Raw genomic sequence first — 19478 nt, 5'->3', positions numbered from 1 at the left:
CTCCTTTCTTGATCATTGTGAAATTTTTCTTTATCCCATCTTGTCTCAGCTTATAGGAATGCCATTTCCCAGGTTTATCTGTAAATTCAAAATTCTTTGGCTTAAGATACAATGGTTTGCATTCATTTCTTGGACTGTAAGTAATAAGAGCTATTGTTGTAGGAACCTAATTTTGTGTTCCGTCTCTTTATCAATGTTCTCTTCTGTTTTTCCACAAATTGTATTTTTTCTCCAGTTTATTTTTACTTTTTTTCAATCTGCAACTATATTTTATAAACTGCCCTTTCATATAAGATTTGCTTGTATCCCAAGCAATTGTGGTCTCTTATTCACGTTTAGCTCCAAAATTTTATTCAGTTCTAGTTTACATTGTTGCAATAGTTCCATATTCAGAAATAAATATTAATTGAGTTGCCATCTACATTGTGCTTGATCTGTTTTCGGACATTGAGATCAGATTGTGATTTTTCTTTCTTTTTCTTTCTTTTTTCTTTTTGTAAAATGTTCATACTCTTTGTGAAGACTGTATCCACACTGCAGAAATAATCCAGTTTGACACTGCCAAGATTCCATTCTATGGAATTCTGGGATTGTAATTTTTTAAACATTTGATTTTTTTTTTTTCTGCCAGGGAACTCTGGTGCTACAGCAAACTACAATCTACATCGGGGTAGGCAACCTTTTTGAGCCGGGGGCCAGGTTGCTGTCCCTCAGACAACTGGGGGGCCGAAGCCAAAAAATAAATAATTATTTTTTTAAAAAGAAAAATAAATATATAAATAAACCAGGACAAATGTAGGACAAAATTTTCAAATGGAAGACACTTTTTTAAAAAAATGGAGGACACGTGAAAAAATTTGCAGATTTTTTAAAAAATGTTAATATAAATGCATGTTTCTGAGGCTTCTATAGACAATTGCCCCCCAAAGGCCCCAGAGGCAATCGGCGGCAGGACCAGGCTGGGGCCGGTCCCAAGGCCTCGCCGGGCCGCATCTGGCCCGCGGGCCGCAGGTTGCCTACCCCTGATCTACATGCAAATCAGATTTTGTAGCTGTAGCTCTGATGCATTTATAGACATATTTTTATAGGATGTTGATTTTTTCATTATTGAGGCCATAAATACCCATTAATACATTACCTTGCCATTCCAGTTGATTCCCCTAATTACATATTTACTTTGTCCATCTTCAAAAATCAATTTAGATTGTAAAGTTTAATTTAGGTAAAAGACTACTCCATTTCTTTTAGTCTTTTTTTGCAGACACAAACTTTTATGCCCATGCTTCTCTTCTGTAAAACTCTATGCACTCATTTTTTACACTTTATATTTTGTCTTTATGTTTTGAAGACAAATAATTACATATTTGGGAATTTTTAATGTCATTTTTTCTGAGGTAATTCGGTTCATTTAAACTGTATAAAATTATTTTCAGGTTTATTTTAGTTGTTTTATTAAAACTGTTGTTGTTGTAAATCCCCTTTCTTTAATATTTTGAACTCATCTCTCACTCTCTGCGAAGAGGTTGTTCTATATTTTTGTAATTATAAACCTTGTAGGGCTATCCAGGTAAATCATTTTTTCCCCTCAGCTCTTCCATCAAGAATTTATAGTCTATATGTTTCAGTACTTTTTTGGCAAATTCTTTAAACATAATTACCGTATTTTCCAGTGTATAAGATAACTGGGCATATAAGATGATCCCCAACTTTTCCAGTTAAAATATAGAGTTTGGGATATAGTCACCATATAAGACTACCCCTCTTCCAATTAACACCAAATAAAAATAAAAAAACATCAAATTTGATTTCAATATGGTAATTTCAATTCAAATGCTTATGACATGCAGGTATTTAGCAGGAAAACTTGTTGTATACAAAGCCTACTTGGATTGGTGAGCTCTCCCTGCCTGCCCAGCCCTCCCTGTCTCCAAGACTATCAGAGCAGTAGCACAAACACGGCTCTTTTTTCCATACCCCAGGCATCCCAGACATCTGCAGCTTGCTCCGCCCTTCACTTACATCTTCCCGGTGAGGTGCCCCCTCAACTCATCATCGGGACTGCATTAAGTCACTTCTTTCCATGAATCCTGGTGAGTGGATTTTCTTCTACCGTACTTGTACAGCGCTGCCCTTGCTGCTTTCATATGGTTGTTGCATATAGCGGGGATGCGGCCGCAGCTGTTTTTTAGCTCCCTCCACCATATGTGGCAACTGCAGATTCTCCAGTCTGGCTCGGAAGTTTCAGCACTCACCCTATAAGACAACATCGGCATATAAGATGACCCCCAACTTTTGAGAGGATTTTCCTGGGTTAAAAAGTAGTCTTATACGCCAGAAAATACAGTATTTCATTTTCATTTATTTTAAGTCTTTTCTTGACGTGTGCTCTCAATAGTTCATTTCTGACACTTTTATGTGTGCAATGAATTATCACATCTCTTGGAAGTTTTTTCCTCTGTGCAGCAGCAGAATTTTGCCTATGTGTTGCTTCTTTCTTACTGTAAAATTCTTCACCAGAGCTGTTTACAAGGCCACCAAAGTTTTGCAAACTATTTTAAGTCAGTTGGCTCTTCCGGAATGGCTATTAACCTAATCTGTGTTTCCTTTGATTTTAACTCCATTCTGTCCTGTGTCTTTTTCAAATCCTGCCATGAAAAATCCATTCTGTTTGGATTCTGTTTAATAATAATAATAATGTTTATTTATATACCGCTTTTCCAAATTAGATCAAAGCGGTGTGCAACAGGAAGTACAATACAAAGTCAAAATAAAACATAACAGGCCTCTCTCCCCCTTAAGATGGTGGTCGGAAGGAGGGCTCTTAGTCTTTCAGGCCAGGCCTCTCTCCCCCCCAAGACGGTGGTCGGAAGGAGGGCCCTTCCTTCTTTCAGGCAGGCAGTTGGAGCTTGCCTGCCTCTCTCTCCCCAAGATGGTGGCTGAAGGGAGGGCTTTTCTTCTTTCAGGCAGGCAGTTGGAGCTTGCCTGCCTCTCTCCCCCCAAGATGGTGGCTTGGTGGCTGAATTATCACCATATAATTATATATAAAATTATATATGAATATATATATATATATTTAACATATATATATATATATAATATATATATATAATATATATATATAATTATATATATTAATATATATATATATATATATATATATATATATATATAATAAATTTATATAAATTATATATAAATTATATATGATAATTCATATGGTGAATTATCATAGTACTTCTGTTTAGTTTGTGTGCAATTATGAGATTCTGAATTGATACCATGATCAAATTGAACTGGTTTTCAGCAAGCTCTTTAAAATGATTTACTTGATTTATAATTTCTAATCTTAACAAGTCTTTTTTCTTCTGTAAATTCCTTTTTTTTTTTGTTACATGTTTATTCAAATCTAAAATCTGGCAAGACATCTCAGATAAGTAACACTTGGATTTTAATAAGCACAAATTCAGGTTCATCTAGCCCAGCTCTGGATATTTTTTCTGGTGGCCATGAATATGACATTTTATAAATCAGTAGTTCTCAAATGGTGGAATGGGACCCCCAGGTGGTTGTAAGAGTTCCTCAAGACAGGTGCAAGACTTGGAGGCCCTGATTCCCTTTTTTTATTTCCCTTTCCTAAAATATGATTTCCATATAGATCTTTTAATTAAGTCTTGAAAACACCAATTTTATCCCTTATTTCCAGTCCAAATTGCCACTTAGTTTGATCTTCAATTTTGGAGCACTATTTGTCTCTCTCAGCTCTTAATTTCACTTAGGGGCTAAGCCAAAAAGCCCATGCTCCCCCCACCCCCACAGCCTGCTGCTTCTGTTTAAACTATGCAGACCAATAGTGCCAAATCAGGTACAGACAGACCAGATGCCATTCCAGAAGATCTGGCCTGGCTCCAGCCCAACTGCTCCTTAGCCCAATCTAAAAAGACCAGCTGTTTGTGGTGGAATTTCCTAGAAACTCTGCCATGACAGCTACTAGACCAGATGGTGTATGCCCCCTTGCCTACTGCCACCACCACCTTTTCACAGGCCTCACTTGTGGCCCATGATGACAGAAGGTGACACCTGTCTGTGTGGGTGAATCCAGTCTGCAGTGATGGGCAAAACAGAGACAGTGACAGTTCTACAATGCGGTGGCTATCACCATGCTAGACCAGATAGTTGCCAGGGGTGGGAAGAGGATGGATCTGAGCAGGATATGCTGGTATTGGACCATTGTATCCTGCCTGTGCATTCAGGCCCTGTGTTCCATTTTCATATACTTTTGCAATGGAGACTGAACTCTGAATGTTTATGGTGCAAATTGTTTATACTCATTTGAGAGTAATAAATCCCCCACAAAGTGGGGGATTTCTCCATCCAAGATCCTTTGAAATATTGTAAACATTTGTTTGGAGAAGCTTCTGTCTGGGTGATTTTAATGAGATTCAGATTCTTCAGCTTTGCAGTGGGAAATGTTGTAGTTTCTAGGATGTGTGTCTCTACTAGAAAAGTCCTCAGCCCATTCCAGAGCTGGGGAGTTATCCAGAAGAGTGCATTTCTGCTCTGTGAAATCCTTCTGTATCTTTATATTCTTAAAGATAATTATACAGTGGACCCTTGTTATACGCTGGGGTTTGGTTCCAAGGTCCCATGTGTATAACAAAATCCATGTATGCTCAAGTCCCATTAAATATAATGACATACAAAATGGTGTCCCTTATAAAAAATGGAAAATCAAGGTTTGATATTTGAAATGTATACTTTTTTTGAACATTTTCAAACCATGCGTGCTTGAATCCATGTATAAAAAATCTATGTAGAAGAAAGGCCGACTGTAAATCTTGAAAGGCTAGGAGCAGCGTGTAAATCATGCTACTAATAGTCAGCCATTTTGGGTTGAGATAAAGTCATTTTGTATTCTCATGCTGTCCTCTGGGTTATTTGGTGTCATCTGCAGATCCGAGAAGCATGCCATCTATTCCATCATCCAAGTAATTTCTAAAGTTGTTGAAGAACAACAACCAGGCCAAGAACAGAATCCTGAGACACCCCACCAGGCATTTCTCTCTAGGATGAAAAAGAATCACTAGTGAGAACAGTTTGGCTCCAGTCCTTCAAACAGTTACAAATCCACTCACAACAGCACTGTCTAGCTTCTTTGCAAGAATATCACGGGGGAATCTTGTCAGAAATCTCACTTTACTCCTCCTTTCCCCCCTTTTTGAATTTGGGGATAGCATTTACCTTTTACGAGGCTGCTGTCCCTTCCTGTGCTTCATAATTGCTGGTTAAGGGAAGAACTTGGATGATTGGGTAGCTCTACCTCACAACACATTTCCTGATCATTCTGCTTCTGTATATTGCATTCTTCCAATTATATGTCTCCTGTATTTGGGAACTGTAGCCTTCCCTAGAGGCAGCCCCTGTGTGTGGTCCTTCCAGGAGAGTATGCTGTGCTCTTTACAGAAAAGCTTCATCCTTCATGATAAGTGGAAGTGTAGATACATGAGCCTCAAGCTGCTGCTCCTTCTCTTCCAACATAGTAAGCAGCTTGCATTTGTTGCAAGTATAGCATCCCTTCACCCTCTCCCATCATCTTCATTCAAAAGAGTGTGTTCTGCCATTGAACTGCAGCCCTTCCTTCTATAATATCAAAGATCTCTGGAATGGTTTTAGGATGTTCTTAGGAAACAGCCTTTGTAGGTCTTGTCCACCCAACTTTGTGGTGTGTTGTTCTTAGGTAAGCATGTTCAAAACAAACATATATCAAATGCTTCCCCCCCCCCCCAATTGGGTTTAGTGGGGATATCAGTTGGAGACCATAGCAGTTATGTGTTCATTTGTATTTAGAACCTCACAAAATCACAGGAAGAAAAGTGACTTGCCTCAAATGAGTGAGCAAGTGGAACCCCTTCTAAATTTGCTAATATGTCCAGCGCTGCTCTATTCACTGATGCCCAACACACACCGCATAAATAACCCAGTTTGAGACCACTTTAACTGCCCTGGCTCAATGCTAGGGAATCCTGGGAATTGGTGCATGTTGTGTCACCAGAGCTCTCTGACATAGGAGGCTAAATGTCTCCCAAAACTACAGTTCCCAAGATTTCCTAGCATTGAGCCATGGCAGTTAAAGCTGCCTCAAACCAGATTATTTCTGCAGTGTGTTTGGAACCTGAGTCACCCTGTTTCTCTAGCTAACTATTCCAGCATCCCTATCATCAGTAAGAGTTAGGCTGCTGTAGGGAACACCCAATTCCCATTAATGCCTTTTGTTTGACTTGAAAAAGCCCTTTGATATTTCTGGGTGTTTGGGGGGGGGGGGTTGGTCTCCTCCCCCTGGGCACATGGGATATTAATATGATCCCTGGGACAAGCCACAGAAGAACTGAAGCATCTAGGTAAATACTACGAGTGAGATTAAAACTCTTAGCGTTCTGATCTAACCCTGTGACACCGAGTTTCTAGCAAATTAAACCAAATGTACAAGTATTTAATGACTAATCCTTTTAAGTATTTTAATGCCCAAATGAAGATTTCTTGGGGGGTGAGAGAAACCATATGTGGTTTCCGTTAGAGCTTGCCTGCAGGCGTAGAATTGAACAGATTGCCTCTCCCTCCCTCCCTGGCTCTTAATTAATATTTCACTTCTTTTGTATTTTCGCGGGCAGGGGCCACGTGGCGGAGGAGGAGTGCTGAATGGACAGCTCCCTCTGGAAGCTCCTCCGAAGGGCAGGAGGAAACAGGGGGCTAATAATCCTCTTGCAGAAGGTACAAAAAGAAAGGCATGCCAGACAGGCTGGCAGCTTACCCACTCTCATAGGCTTCTCATCCTTTATTACAAACAGCCAAGTAGTTCAGAGGCTGTTTAGAGGCAGTAAAAGAGGGCAACGTTTAGGTCAGTGGTCCCCAAACGGTGCCCTTTATTTAGAGATTTTGGACTTCAGCTCCCAGAATCCCAGACCAGTGGCCAACATGTCTGAGGCTTCTGGGAGCTGAAGTCCAAAATCTCTTAATAAAGGGCACAGTTTGGGCGGTCACTTGATTTAGGGAAACATCCAGCAAAGCAGGGGATGGGACCTGGGACTCCACAGGTCTTCTGCTGCAGAAGGCACACATGAAAAAGGTAGAAGCAGGGGAGTATGGGAGGCCTGGGGGGGGGGGCAATTCATTTTTCCAGTTGACATGTTGGTTTGCCTTAAACGGTAAGCAAAAACAGTAAACAAGACAAGCCACAAGCTCAGACACATTTCTTTTTTTAAAATATGTTATCTTTATTGTAATTTGCAAGAAATCACAATAAAACAGATAGAGGTGAGATAAAGGCCAAATACTACTAAGGAGGGATACATGAGGGTCTACAACAAACAACCATATAAGTATAAACCGTCATTGTCATTAGGCTTCCATAAAAGTCTCTTTCCAGAAATTCAAATGCTGATCTGGGGGCTTTAGCTGACTTGGGTGATTGCTAATATATTCCAAAAGAGGACACCATCTCCTCTCAAAAGAAGCACAATAGAGGTTATCCATTCTGTCCAACAACTTTTCCATTACTAAACTGTCCCATAGTCTAAGCCACCAGTTGTCCATTGTTAAACCGCCCATCTTCCAGTTCTTGGCTATTTCAAATCTTGTGGTGGCCAGGAGAAAACAAATCAGTGGTTTATTTTTCAAGTGTTTGTTCACTCCCAGAAATAGAGAGAGCAATAAAAGACCCAGGTAGGGAGCTGTCTCAGGCACATTTCAACTGGAACATCATCAGAGCAAGCTGACAAGAATGGAAATGGCAGAAAGTGGAAAGCAGTTCATGCCACAATCTTGCACACAGTTGGAGACTGTTAGAAGTGGCACCAATTCCGGTCACATGAATTTGTTTGGAAGTGGGGCAACTCTGAGACCAAAGGGCTCACAGAACAGTTAGGGTTTAAGGGAAAATGTTGAGGCGGGATATAATTTTCTCTGTAAATGGAAGAGTGTAGTTTCTCTTCCCCATCCCCCGTCACTTCATTTAGCAAACATTTTTAAAACACCAGCTCTGCATTATTCACTATTTCCTAGGCATATATATCTGGAAATAAATTTCACTAAACATGAGAGGACTTACTTTCACTGTTTCGGCTCAGGCTGATAGAATGACTGTTAGAACGACTGACCAATACGAATGAAAGTGCATCCCATGACCTGGTTAAGTCTGCCTCAGTGCCACTAACTTCAGTGGCATCGGTGTGTCCAGTTATGTCCTCAGGATTCTAGCATGTTTCTGTAACACTGGAGACTGATGGAACTATTCAAAGAAAATGAGTTCACTATGATACAGATTCAAGTTTGGGTTGGGTTTGAAATGATAAATAGTAAGATGTTTGGATGCCCTGAAATGCATTCCATCATGAGAATCTTAATGGAGTTACTTTGATTTATACCAATGAGCATAAATCTAAATTTCTGAATATACCCTTCATCCTATTTCTCTGTTTTAAGGCCACATTCCCAAGCATGCTTGCTTTGAAGTATGCCCTGTTTAAAGTAAAGATACATAGTTCTCTGTGTAGGTGGCCCCTGCTCTTGTTAGCTAGCAGGAGAAAGGAAAGTTTTGTGCGTGATTAAATTAATTTCTGAGTGATGCCAGAAAACTCAAAGAGCTCAATGTTGTTATTATTCAGATTATTGTTATTATTGCAGATCTTGGCATTCTATGTTGTGCAATGAAAATTACAAATGCTTTCAAATGGTGTTCCAAATATGTCCTTTTCTTCAGTTGTCACTTCAGCAGAGAGTTGTGGTAGTTGTAGATTAATTCAGAAAGTTTTTTTTTTCTTTCCAGCAACTTTGTGAAGAAAAATAGTATACGTATTTTAGTTTCTAGGGAGGCATTCATTTCTATCAGACTGTGGCAGGGAAAAATAATATTGCTGAACATTTTAATAGGGGTTTTCTGGGTTACTTCCTACTTGTGGTTTGAATCTTCTGTCGAAAGATGTTTTGGCTATACACCAAACAGCACAACAGACACGTTTTTGTTATTTTGCAAGTCATACAGGATCATAAATCAGGAAGCTGAGGTTGTCTTTGAATTCAGAACCAAACTGGGCATTACATGCAAAAACCCATAATTTCTCCTATCTCCCACCACTACTACTTTTTAAAAGAGAGGTTTTTTAACTTCAGAGACATTTGGAGCCTAGACTCAATGGGTGGGGAAAGCATTGAGCACTTTCTCTCTACCCCTTCTGCACTCCTAGTTGACACCCCACAGTCTGTCACTTTTTGCTCTGGTGCAAAAAGATCTCTATAGATGATTTTTATATGTTCTCAGGTGAGGTGCAGTTGGGGCCTTCCTTGATGGTAAGTCCAGATGTCACATAGATGGGACCCATGTGTATCCAATAACTAGTGTGAACTCACATTGCTTATCCATTCCTCTTCTCTTTCTTTCAATCGAAACACAGTGAAAGCACAAATATTTGTTTAAGGCTTCATCTTGAGCTTGGCAAAGTCAACTGAAGATTCTCTGGGTTAAAATGAGAACTGGATGTCAGAGTCCCACAGTTCTAGGGCATTGATCCTTCAGCCTTCACTCACTCTGTGGTCCCACAAGGATTCAGAGGACCACTGGCTTAAGCTAAGATTGTGGGGGGTTGCAGAACTGAATCCATAATTTTACTGTCAGCATGTCTGTTTTGAATCTCTGCTGGCTGTTTTCAAAAGAACCGCTCCTTTCCCTCATCCCAGGACCAAATCTTGCTGATTTAAAAAAGCTGCCACCACTCTCCTTATTGCCAGTTTGATAAAGATACATTTTCCTTCTCCGTATGATTTTAATTGTTAATTTTAAAGGACTAATTCTGGGGGGAAATCTTGATTTTATTCATGAACTCTTATGATCAATGGGGAAATTAAAATATGTTTTAAAAACATAAATACATATTCCCCAATGGGCTCCGGTGTCTCTGAAGTAGCTGGCTTCAGTCTGGGGAATGCAGCATATGCATTTTAATAGCATAAAGGCCTGAATTCTGAATCAGTTGAGGTAAAAATAATGTATGCAATGGTTCCTTTGCAACCATCCTGAATTCTTGGGTCAATAAAAGCCTCCTGTTTCAAAAACATGAATAAATATGTGCTCAATTTTATTTATTTTATTTTATTTCTTTACCAAAAAAAAAACCACCTTAATCATAAAAACTGATTTGTTCAAGCTGCTCATGCTCTTGAGGAAAAGAGTAGCTTATGCACATTAATAGCATTACACTGAAGCATAAGGAGCATTCAGTGGTGAAATATTGCTCTACAACTGGAACAACAAAATAAGTCAAAACATTATATATCTATCTATATCTATATCTAGATAGATAGATAGATAGATAGATAGATAGATAGATAGATAGATAGAGATATAATTTATAAAACATGCCTATGTGTGCATGTGCACACATCCAAGTCGCCTGTTGACTTATGGCGACCCTATGAATTTTATAGGGTTTTCATAGGTAAGGAATGCTCTGAGATTATTTTTCTACTTCCTGTTTCTGAAAAATAGCCACATCACCTGATTTTTATTGACAATTTCCCATCAGGTATTAGCCAAGGTTTACCTTATCATAAATAGCAATCCCACACATATTCTCACTGTTATCAGTCACTTTCATGTTTTCCCACTTGTTGGATGTATTCTAGTGGATTCTGACAACCTAGTTGAGCTGAACGTCAATACTTATTGTTATATTTCTGAATTTATGAACATTCACAAAATTAACCTGGCTTTTCCAGCAGTCACTTAGTTGTTAATGCCAATGTTCACCAGATTTCTGCTGCTATAAATGGGAAAGCTACTAAGATGATCTAAGGTACCAGTGTCAGACTTAATTCTGAATGAATTATTTTTTAAATTGATGCCAAAGCCTTAATGTTATTTAAATATACCACAAGGCTGTGTGCGTTTAATTAGAGAGAGAAGCATGCTTGCTCTTACTGGTGGTGCATAAATATATGAGTACTGTAGATGATCCTCAACCATCTAAAGAACTTGACACTATATTATTTATTGAAATGTCTGCATCAATTATGGATGATCCTAATATAAGGTACATCTTTAATACATCACAGTCTACAGATGTTTTCATTCTCAGCTACTAGAGAGAAGTTTAATGACTGGATACAGCCTCAAATATTGAAATGCATCTTGTAAATAATGTTGACTTAGGTTTTTTGATGGACAAACAACAGTCTACAATCTGGACAAATATTTTTCTCAGCCAGATGTATTTATTACAGAATATGTAATCAGTGTATGATTTATAACTTGGAAGCATTTGCATGTAATTGTTGGGTCTGACCATCTTTGATTATTGGCACAACCCTTCCAGTACTTCAAAACATTAAGGAACTTCCAAATGGAAGGGTTCCTAAATTTAAGAAGAAATCAGCAAACCAACCAGTCATTTTCCTTAAAGGCCAAAACTGATCCTCTCATCCTAGAGTCCAACATCATAGTGGCATAGACCCTAGAGTACCATTAATGCTATGATTTTGTTACTTGGTCTCTTCAGCTGTTTCTGGTGAGGCATCACTGGGAAAAGCTGTCACTAGGAACAACACTTCTTTAGACGTATTTATATGATGGTTATGACAGAAAAGATTACTATATATTTCATAGGTGCTTGTACAAATGTGTTGTTGTGTGCCCTCAAGCTGTTTCCAACTAATGGGGACCCTAAGGCAAACCTATCCCAGTGCTTTCTTGGTAAGACGTGTTCAGAGCCTTTGCCTCCCCCAAGGCTGAGAGAGTGTGACATGCCCAAGATCACCCAGTGGGTTTCCATGGCCAAGTGGAAATTGAATTTACAGGAAAAGAGATTCCACCTCAACATTAGGAAGAACTTCCTGACAGTAAGGGCTGTTCGACAGTGGAACACACTCCCTTGGAGTGTAGTGGAGTCTCCTTCTTTGAAGGTCTTTAAGCAGAGGCCACATGACCATCTGTCAGGTATGCTCTGATTGAGATTTCCTGCATGGCAGGGGGTTGGACTGGATGGCCCTAGTGGTCTCTTCCAACTCTACGATTCTATGATTCTATGATTCTAAGTGGGGATTCAAATCCTCATTTTCCAAAGCTGCACAAATTATACTATCCACCATTCTGATTGCAGAATCCAACAGTTTTGGAGTTGATATGTGATTAGCCTCTGCACAGAAGAGATCGCACTGTGAGTCCCACGAAAGGCACCTGTGCCTGTTGTGTTAACTTTCCATACCTCCTGTTCAGTGTATCACCAAACTAGAAACATGAGGATGCATCATTCATTCATGAATCAGTTCTCACTGCCAAATAATTGCTGAAGAGAATTACAAAAGAAAACATGAAATAATCAGGATAACAGAGAAGAAGTTATAAATAATACAACTATCAATCTACAAGTAACCACTGGTGGCGCAGTGGTTAAATGCCTGTACTGCAGCCATTCACTCGAAACCATAAGGTTGCGAGTTCAAGACCAGCAAAAGGGCCCAAGCTCGACTCAGGCTTGCATCCTTCCGAGGAGGGAGCTAAAATGAGTACCCAGACTGTTGGGGGCTAATTAGCTTACTTGCTAATTAGCTTACTTGCTGTTCACCGCTATGATCTTGGAATAGCGGTATATAAATAAAACAAATTATTATTATTATTATTATTATTATTATTAATAAAGCACAATTTGAAACCACAGCAAGTTAAAAGGTTTCATTGCCAGTATTCATATTTAAATCTCACATTTACATCTTATATTTACATCACACAATCAGTAACCCAGCAGTTTCTAGTGCCTAAGTGTCTGGAAAATAAATACTGACAATGGAAATGACCATCTTCCTTGAGGAAAACATTTCCTTGCCATGAGGCAATGACAACAAAGGCCTGTCCATGAATGCCACCATACCCTAGCCTTTCTTTTAAGGGGCACAGAACCTCAGGTGACAGGGTCTGGGTCTGGGTAAGCTTATATGGGCAAATTTAGTCCTTAAGATATAGGGCACCCTAGTGACATCTACTCATGAAAATGTTTCTTTTTGAAAAAAGAAACCAACCAACTAGTGACAGAAGCCTGGCTCAGATTAGAATTCACACAACTGATATAGGAGACATCCCCAGTTCAAATTGGGACAGAAAAGTAAATCTGATATTTGATGCTTCTGAACGCATTTTGGCTTACTCTCTTACGACATGCTGGAGGCTGGATCTCTCTCTCTCTCTCTCTCTCTCTCTCTCTCTCTCTCTCTCTCTCTCTCTGTCTCTCTCTCTGTCTCTCTCTCTCTGTCTCTCTCTCTCTCTCTGTCTCTCTCTCTCTCTCTCTGTGTGTGTGTGTGTGTGTGTGTGTGTGTTAAAAAAAATCTATTTCATATGAATCTCAACCCCAAAGTGGATAATTCAAATGGTCATGAGTTACCACTCCCATTATTGTCCTTGACCATTGGTCACACTGGGATTAGTTGCTGGGGACTGGAGTCCAATAACATTTGGAGGACCACAGGTTTCCCAGCCTTGCTCTTATATCCAGCAAAGTCATGATGATATGTACATGTTGACAGGACTTTCTCTGTAGCAGCACCCCAACTCTGGAACTCCCTATCTAAGGAAGTTAGGCTGGTTCCCTCTGTTTTTAGCTTCCAGCAGGCAGCCAAAACAGTGCTGTTCCACATGGCCTTTCATAGCTAAAATTACTCTGTTGTAACTGTTTCAAAATTGAAGTTTAGGTGTGTTTTAAGTTGTTTTAATGGCTGTAAAAGAATTTTTAATGTGTTTTTCAATGTTTTTTTTCTTTGTATTGTTTTAATTGGTTTTATTTCTTCATTACTCCAGGCGTCTTTGTGAGCTGGAAAATGATACAGAAATATCTTAAAGGAATAGGGAGAGAGAGAGAGAGAGAGAGAGAGTATTGTACTACCACAGTGAACTTGTATACTCCAGCTTTATGCTCTGAAAGTAACTGATAATGTGACCTGCTGATAATTGACTCCAAAGGACAGGTCCTCATGTTTCTTGAAGTGGTTTGATTCAGGAATGATATTCAAATTATAACAGGACAAACTAAGTAACCAACCTGCTTTGTTTCTAGCAGTTATCCATGAGACAGAAACATGCAACACACTCCTTCTTCGGAGTGTAGTGGAGTCTCCTTCCTTAGAGGTCTTTAAACAGAGGCTGGATGGCCATCTGTCACAGGGGATGTTTTGACTGAGAGTTCCTGCATGGCAGAATGGGGTTGGACTGCCCTTGTGGTCTCTTCCAACTCTACGATTCTATGAATCTATGGAGTTTCACCATGAAGCCTTCTTCTACCTAAGCAGAATTCCATAATGCCCTTTCTGAGAAATGGAAATGTGATGTTGAAAATATATTGTGCAAATGACCCAAACAGTACAAAAGGACAAAATTACAAAAATGTGATTTATAACAGTAGTAGGAACAGATAATATGTGGATTGTAATGCACTTACATTTAGACAATTAAGACAGCATGGTCTGGATCTCTGGATAATAAAAGTTAAATATATCAAATTAAACATATTAGACATCCTTTCATTGGAATGTTATAGACAACAATGAAATGGAAAGTTAATCCTCTCTAAATGAATCCCCACAGGCACAGTCTACCACAAACATTAGATCGCATAAGGAATGGCTCCTACACTGGAGGCAGTTCAAACTGCAAAAGGCGTATCCTTAAAAAAAGATTGTTACACCAGGGAAATTATTTTGGAAGGAAAACAGCCTGGCCAGAATCCTAGTTGCTGTGTGTAGTATATGGAGGGAGGATGCATCTGAACATGCAACCATCACTCCATCTTCATTCTGAAGAACAGCCATTCGAAGTAGATTTAGAAAAATCGCCTAGAAACTGAAACCATCAACACCAGTTACAACTAGATTATGTAGAGGTATCATGATGGGAGACTGCAAAATGATGCAGTTCTGGATCTGATCATGAAACTATTTTGATGCCTAGTCATAGGGATCATGATGAGTGTGAATTAAGTGTGTAGTTAATAGAAAATAAAGAAATCTGCAGAGAGAAAGACCAAATGAAGAAGGAAATACTGCCTTATGTTTCCCAGATAGATATGTTTCAAAACTGATTTCTGCCTGACTACTTTTTCAACTTCGTTATCTATTTTGATTTTTCACTAATATAGTCATAATCTTCTAACAGTGTGCAAATGCACTTTCCCCCCAAGCTATTGTGAGCCTCTGGTCTTCTGCCCTTCGCACAAGATGGATTTGCTGTATGGACATCACATGTGCAAAACTGCATGTGCTCCATCTGTATTTCATCAGTGTACACCAAAATATTTCCAATGTCTGAACGTCTACATGCAATTCTCCATAGAAATGCCTTCGCTGGTGATTCTTGATAAATGTAGGGGAGTCAAATAAATGTGTGTACATTTTTCAGATAGGCCCATGATTTCATCCAAGTGATACCTGCACAGGGTGGTTCATCCACAACTCTGTACTCCTCACTTTATGCTTAAGTGCAGCAGTGATGTGATGAAATGTATGCACATGTGTGAACAGGAGTTGGGCTATTGCAAGTTTAACACCGCAACAAGACTACTGTCACCCAAGGTGGCATCGGAAGTCATTGCTTTCCAGTGAAGTCGTTCATCCACGGTCTTCAGAAATAGTGAAATCGTAGGAAGGCGACTAGAGCATTCTGCACAAAGGTCCAGATGGCCTCAGGAAGCAACAGAGGAATATGGTTGCCTGATCTATTTGAAGGGATGTCATATTGAGGAGGGAGCAAGCTTGTTTTCTGCTGCTCCAGAGACTAGGACCCGGAACAATGGAGGCAAGCTACAGGGAAAGAGATTTCCTGCATGGCAGGGGGTTGGACTGGATGGCCCTTGTCGTCTCTTCCAACTCTATGATGTGTATGAGAAGAGAATGTATTTTTATTCTGTTTTTACATGCATTAATTTAAAAAAATAAACACAAGCAGCCCTCCAAGACCAGCTCAGAGGGAGAGGGAAAAGCCCCCCTCAACCCCAAAGTGTACACTCTTTCAGAGCAAGAACTCAAGCCTAAGCACCCCTTTCGTTTGTGGATGAGGAGCCTCATCCAATTCAGCAGAATGTCCGAGGGCCTTCCGACAGCCGACAGCGCCAAAGGCCCAGGCCGCTGAAGGCAAGGGAAGGCCAGGCAGGAGCCCTAGACCCGGATCGTGGCTTTTCACCGCGAGATTCCTGTCCAGAAAGGAGGCTTGTTTTCGGTGCAGGGTGCCCCTTGCACAAAATGGCCGGGACACAGCTTTTGAGTCAATGCGTGACGGGTGAGGTGTAAAACCGACGGGAGAGAAAAAATATTGCTCTCCAGTATATTTAGGGAGAAAGAGGACCCATTGAAGGGAAGGCGGCCACCTCAGTGGCAGTCCAAGGAGTTCTGAAGCCTTGGAGTCCCTTCTCTCAACAGCAGCCAAAAAGTTGTCCCCCTCCAACCTTGGGGCAAGTGAGGGGGCGGGGAGGAGCACATGCCTTCCTCTCCCAGGCGGCTCAGGGCCAAACGGAGGGAAAGTCGGGACGTTTTGCTCTATCCTGTCCCCGTTTAGTCCGGGGAGCCCAAACAAGGCGAGACAGGCGTGCAGAGATGAGGCTGACAACAACATCCTCGGAAAAGCCGGGGCTCCTCAAGAGGAGAGCTTCACTCTTCCCTTCCCTCCGCCCACTCGGCAGGACTGCCTCCCCCGCTTTGGCAGCCCAGCGCCAGGCGCAGACGGGGGCCAAGAAGAAGAGGCCAGACGGGGCGGGGGATGCGGCCCTCTGGGATCTGGAACTGGGGCGGAGGGGGGGGGGCTTTGAAAGCTGCCCCCTTGGTCCCTCCATTCCCCCCCCCCCGTCGCCCCAATCCAAATGGCCAACCCAGACACAACGGCGGGGAAGCTTAGGGAGGACTCCCGCTCCTTCGAAAGCGCAGAAGGTCCCAACGGCTTTAAGGCGGGTGCGAGGCGCGGGGGAAGGAGGCTAGGCCAAGCCCAAACCGGCCTGCGGCTTCTCTCCCCTTCTGGTCCCCTTTTTTGTTTTTAAGCTACAAAGCTTGGTGTTTTTGCCTTTGTTGACGTCGCGGGCCTTCAAGTCCTTTCCGACTTTTATGGTGAAGCTGCGGGTTTCTTGGCAAGATGCTTCAGAGAGGTTTTTTGCCCTTGCCATCCTCTGAGGCTGAGAGGGTGTGACTTGCCCAAGGTCACTCAGGGGGTTTGGAAACCTGAACCGGGATTGGAACCCTGGTCTCCATAGTCTTAGTCCAACGCTCAAACCCTACAAAATCCTGGGGTCACTCTCTGGCCCTGGGCTCCAGAAGGGAACCGAGAGCCCGGATCTTGGCCCTCCAAGGCTGGGCAGCTCCTGGGCAAGATCCGGGGTCCGACTGGCCTCTCCGTCTCATAGAATCGTAGAGTTGGAAGAGACCACAGGGGCGGCCCTTTCTTTCGCCGGGACTCTTTTGCCCTCTCAAGGCCCTGGAGAACCGACTCAAACCAAGCAAGGCGCCAGAGGGCCTGGCTCAGTGGAGGGTCCCCTATTTGCCTCCCTTCTCGTTGCCAGAGGGCACCCGGCTGGCATCCTTCCTATAGACCTTTCTCCCAGGGCAGCAGCACCCAAGGCGGCTGCCAACCTGAACGCTGCAGCTAGGAGCACCTTCGCGCAAGGGAAGCCAGTGGCACCTCGCGGAGCACTTACCCAAAAGCTTGACTTTTCCTTTTGTTTCACAAGACAGGGCCAAAAGGGAGCCCATCGTTCCGTGATGCGCAGAAGAGCCAGTCTTCCCTTCCCCTTCCCAGCAGCACAGCCTTGGCCCGGGGCAGCATTTTCCTGGTCCAAGAAATAAACCCGAGTCCCATCCTCCCCATTCAGGCGGCCAAAGGAGAAAAGGAGAGAGGGGGCTCAGGAGAAAGGGACCCTCGGAAGCCACCCATCCAACCACCTCCCAGTCCCTCTCCATCCCTTAATCCCTGTCCAGATGCCCTTCCAGTTACTACCAGGCGGTTATTGGTTGCCATTTTCCAAGCAGGGAATGGGCATTTCATCCCCTGCTACCACTGATTCTCCTTATAAGATCTTCCGAGTGGTCCATTATTACTATCACTTCACGCATTCCTTTGGAAGACATTTATCATCCACAACGAAAAAGCCTATAGCTCTTCGGAAGAAGATCATAGAATCATAGAGTTGGAAGAGACCACAAGGGCCACCCAGTCCAATCCCCTGCCATGCAGGAACTCTCAATCAAAGCATCCCCGGCAGATGGCCATCCAGCCTCTGCTTAAAAGCCTCCAAAGAAGGAGACTCCACTACAGTCCGAGGAAGTGTGTTCCACTGTTGAACAGCCCTTACTCTCAGGAAGTTCCTCCTAACGTTGAGGTGGAATCTCTTTTCCTGCAGTTTGCATCCATTGTTCCGGGTTCAATTTTCTGGAGCAGCAGAAAACAAGCTCCCTCCTCAATATGACATCCCTTCAAATATTTAAACATGGCTATCATATCACCTCTTAACCTTCTTTCTCTAGGCTAAACATCCGCAGCTCTCTAAATCGTTTTCCTCATAGGACATGGTTTCCAGACCCTTCACCATTTTAGACGCCTTCCTTTGGACTCACTCCAGTTTCTCAATGTTCTTTTTGAATTGTGGTGCCCCAAAACTGGACACAGTATTCCAGGTGGGGCCTGACCAGAGCAGAATACAGTGGCACTATACTTCTATTGATTCAGCCTAAAATCTCATTGGCCTTTTTAGCTGCTGCACCACACTGTTGACTCATGTTCAACTTGTGGTCGACTTGGACTCCTAGATCCCTTATAGAAAAAACATAACAATTGTAACATATACATAGACGGTTTGTGTGTAGCCGACTTTCCCGTCTGGGAGGCCTTGGGGCCCTTGGCCAAGGGGCAGGAGGGCCCAAAGGCACGGAAGCCTACAACCTCCCCGAGGCCTCGGAGGGGCTCCAGGCGGGGAAGGGAGGGAGGGAAAGGGGAGGCCACCTTGACTATTCGAAGAGAAGGACGGTTGGACTCCTCGGGTGGGCAAGCCAGAGCTTTAATAGAGGAGGCAACCCGAGCGGTGACCCGGTCCTTTCGGGAGGCCCCTCCGAGAGCGAAGTCGGGTTTCCCCCAGGGACCGTGCCCTGGCTTCCCTGAGCTCCCTGCTGGGGGTTACCCACCGAAGATGCCCGAAGGCTAGGGAAAGCCAAGAAGCGTTAGCTAGTTCAGTAATGAATCCTATTTCGTGTTGGAAATGTCAGGATCAATTTCTTACTTCTCTTCCTTCTTTCTCCCCCCTTCCCCCCCCCCCATCCCTTCTTTCCTTCGTCCTTTCCCATGAAGGAGTTTTGCAGTCCTTGCCATCTCCATCCTGCTAAAGAGTAGGTTGGGGAGGCAAAAAGGGGGGGGGGAGAGTGGGGGAGAAGAGGGGAAGGGGGGAGAGAAAGGTGTTTGCTGCTGACCCCTTTCCTGGTCG

Source organism: Sceloporus occidentalis, unplaced genomic scaffold, assembly GCF_023333645.1.
Source record: "Sceloporus occidentalis isolate IW3139 unplaced genomic scaffold, rSceOcc1.0.p SCAF_4, whole genome shotgun sequence".
Taxonomy (NCBI): domain Eukaryota; kingdom Metazoa; phylum Chordata; class Lepidosauria; order Squamata; family Phrynosomatidae; genus Sceloporus; species Sceloporus occidentalis.
This window is presented reverse-complemented; position numbering follows the sequence as displayed.